Here is a 3,443-nt window from a genome sequence, read left to right as displayed (position 1 = left end):
AGTTTGTAGTCAGATAAAGAATGTGAAATGAATTTGCAAACAGATGCAAAACTGGCAAAACTGTTCAATATCCACTGGAATACAATTTGCATTTTTGCGGACAGGAAGTGTTTGCATTACAATAAATTTTCCACAAGTTAACTTCTGTATCTAAAAGGTTGTGAAGGGAGGGATGCCTGGGTGGCTCAGTCTGTGAAGCAGCTGACTTTGGTTCAGGTCATGATCTTGCAGTTCTTGAGTTCAAACCCTGCATCGGGCTCTTTGCTGTCAGCATAGAACTGGCTTTGGATCCTCTGTCCCCTTCTCTCTCTCTCTCTCAAAAATAAACAAAAACATTTTTTAAAATATTAAAAAATAAATAACAGGTTATGAAATAGGCTCGTTGAAGGTAGATAAAGATATAGATAACCCAGATGGATGAGGTAGAAGGCAATTAGTAAATTTCAAAGTCTGTCCCATTTTTTCTCATGTATTCTTTATTTAAACGGTGCTTTTGGGGGTGTCTGGGTGGCTCAGTCGGTTGAGTGTCTGACTTCAACTCGGGTCATGATCTCATGGTTTGTGAGTTCCAGTCCTGCATGGGGTGGGCTCACTGTTGTCAATGCAGAGCCCGCTTCAGATCTTCTGTCCCCCTCTCTCTTTGTCCCTCCCTCTCTCTCACTCTCTTTCTTTCAAAAACAAATAGAAAAAAATTTTTTTAATAAATAAAGGGTGCTTTTAATGCATATGACATCGTATTAATGATAAATAGCTCAAGATTTAGAAATTAACCGGTAAATAAATTAGTTGTTGCAGTCAAAGTCTCACATGCAGGAGTCTGGTACTGAAATTCATTTTGGACAATAACATAAAACATAAGCATTCTTTTGAGAATCTGGCACTGACTAATTCTACGTTGACACCAAAGCTGAAATGTTATTCTATTTTCTGTCCATGTCCGTGAAATACAATATAAACATTCTGAATGATTTGGATCAGTTATCTAACTATGAGTAATTTCCATGCCACTCACAGATCTACCTCTATCATAATAACAATAATACCAGCAGTAATAATAAAAACTATGGCAGCCAAGTCTTACCAATCCCTTAACATGTGCCAGACCATGTTAGGTCTTTCACCGATAAATGTTTAATTTTCATAATACCACACACAGTGGGGTATAATTATACCTATTTATGGAATAGCAGTTCATGCCTTCCTTACTCTAAGCCCTTCTTTTTAAATAAAGAACAGGAAATTTTAAGCAAACAAGTTTCATTGAATGATCTGAATTATAGTATTTCAAAAGCAGCACGGTTGGGTGAACTAAATAGCAATCCTTTTTTGGCTCTGGTTTCCTCAATGACTTGGCTTCTTTCCCCTCAGTTTTAAGTTATGAATAGCGTTATATAATTGCTGATGTTTAATCTCTGGGCAATGCTTCGAAACATCTCTTAACGTCTAAAACCCTCAATTATTCCTCTTTTTATGAGTGGAGAGAATTGGAAAGGACTTGAGTGCCTTGCTTTCAGCAGACAGATTTAGAGTCTGGAATTGTTGACTTCTAGCCATTCAGAGAGAAAACTTCTAAAAGAATAATGCAATAAAATTACAAAACAAACATCTTTTGGGGAACTGAGATACTCTCTGGACTGCCCACGTTGGAAAACTGTGTTCACACTTACCATCTTCTTTGCACTCCTTCCTCCTTTTTTTTTCTCCATCTCTGTTCTCTTTATTGGCTTTGTATGATTAAAGAGTCATTTAGTACCTCTGACCACACAAAAGAATAAAGAAATAGGCGAAGTTTGACTTTCTCTATGGCATATACAAAGGAATTCATTTTAATATATGTTGCATTTATTTTACAGATAACTTTTTCTTGTTTTCCTAGAGTTACAGTTCTAAACTCTCTCCAACTTGCTCTGCGTTTTTAATTCCTCACTTTGCATTGTGGCAAAAGGAGAAAAAAAGCAATCACTATGCCAAGGACACCCTCTAAATAAAGATGGTTTATCCCAGGCCTGACTGTGAGCTTTCTCCTCCCCACCGATAGAAAGTGTTAGAAAAAGGAAGTAGCATGAGTCATTACTATTGCCACACATTCAGGAAAACCCCTGCTCGGTCTTCCTCTCTACCCTGTGTATGACAGGAGGTAAATTTTCAGAACATATATTCAGGAGTTTTCTGTAAGAATGCAGCATCAATTTGATTAAAAACAATAAAAAGAAGGACAGACATAAAAAATCTTTGAAGAAGAGAAGAATGAGTCTGATCTAAATTTGTTGAGAGGCTAGTTGTTTGGAAGTGGGAATGCTGTGTCCATTTCTTACACATCCTCTAAAATAACTAGGACCACTCCTAGATCAGGTCACCCAAGCATATCCCACCCCTAAGTGACTGACATATACACAGATTGTTTCTGTGGGGAAGACACATTCAGCTTTCCAGTTTGATTACCAAGGACATGTTCAACAAAATGAAAAGACAACCTACAGAATGGGAGAAAATATTTGCAGACCATATAGTTAATTTTATACATGGTGTGAGGTAAGGGGTTCAACTTTATTCTTTTGCATCCAGTTGTTCCAACACTATTTGTTGAAAAGATAAAAGATTTGTTGTGTGTGTGTGTGTGTGTGTGTGTGTGTGTTTAAAGTATAATCTCTATTTTATTTTATTTTTTGCACAAAGCAGTTTTTCTTCAGTCCTTAAAGACTTATCTCCTTACATGGGCTTTGATGGAGGTCATGAGGCAGCACCTGTGGGTCTAAATCAGAGTGGGGTCCTCCTGTGCTTCACAAGGGTGATTCCTAACTACTTTGCTGTGAATGGCACAACTCACACAGCAATGTAGTTTTGTATACAGCTTGAGAAGCATCTAGGCGTCCAAGACACTTGCTTCAGAAATGTCCTTGATGGTGGCAGCCTCCACTATGTTCAGAATAATGAACTTCCTAATGGCCTTTTCCTTGGGCACGCAGTGGGAGAAGTTGGTGGAGGAAACAGGCTGCAATTGGCCATGGCCCTTTCTGGCATGACCATTATTCCTTCTTTTCCTGGTCATCTTCGAAGCAAGGACTCGAGAGAGTGAAAAGATTATGGTTTATCCATTGAATTATGCCAGTACCACATTGTCTTTACCACTTTATTACTGTAGCTTTGTAATAAGTTTTGAAACTAGGAAGTCTACATCCTACAAGTTTCTTAATCTTTTAAAAGATTGCTTTGAATGTTCTGTTTCCATGAGTTTCCGTATAAATATTAACCTGTCAGTTTCTGCAAAAAAAAAAAAAAAAATAGCAGCTGGGACTTTGAGAGGGATTGAGTTGAACGCATAGATCAATTTGTGGAATATTGCCATCTTAACAATAGTGCCTTCTGATCCTTTGTGTATTTTCTGTATATAAGTCTTGTGCTTTAAATAAATTCATTTCTGGGGCGCCTGGGTAGCTCGGTCG

General features: G+C 37.7%; 1 pseudogene; it reads right to left on the bottom strand.

Moving 5' to 3' along the window:
* Window positions 1-2,493: 2,493 nt before the first annotated feature.
* Window positions 2,494-3,113, bottom strand: LOC112849715 (small ribosomal subunit protein eS26 pseudogene; annotated as a pseudogene).
* Window positions 3,114-3,443: the final 330 nt, after the last annotated feature.

This window comes from Puma concolor, chromosome C2, assembly GCF_028749965.1.
Source record: "Puma concolor isolate L17-30 chromosome C2, mPumCon1.1.hap2, whole genome shotgun sequence".
Lineage (NCBI taxonomy): Eukaryota > Metazoa > Chordata > Mammalia > Carnivora > Felidae > Puma > Puma concolor.
The sequence above is the reverse complement of the archived record's forward strand: the minus strand, read 5'-3'. Positions and strand labels throughout refer to the sequence as shown.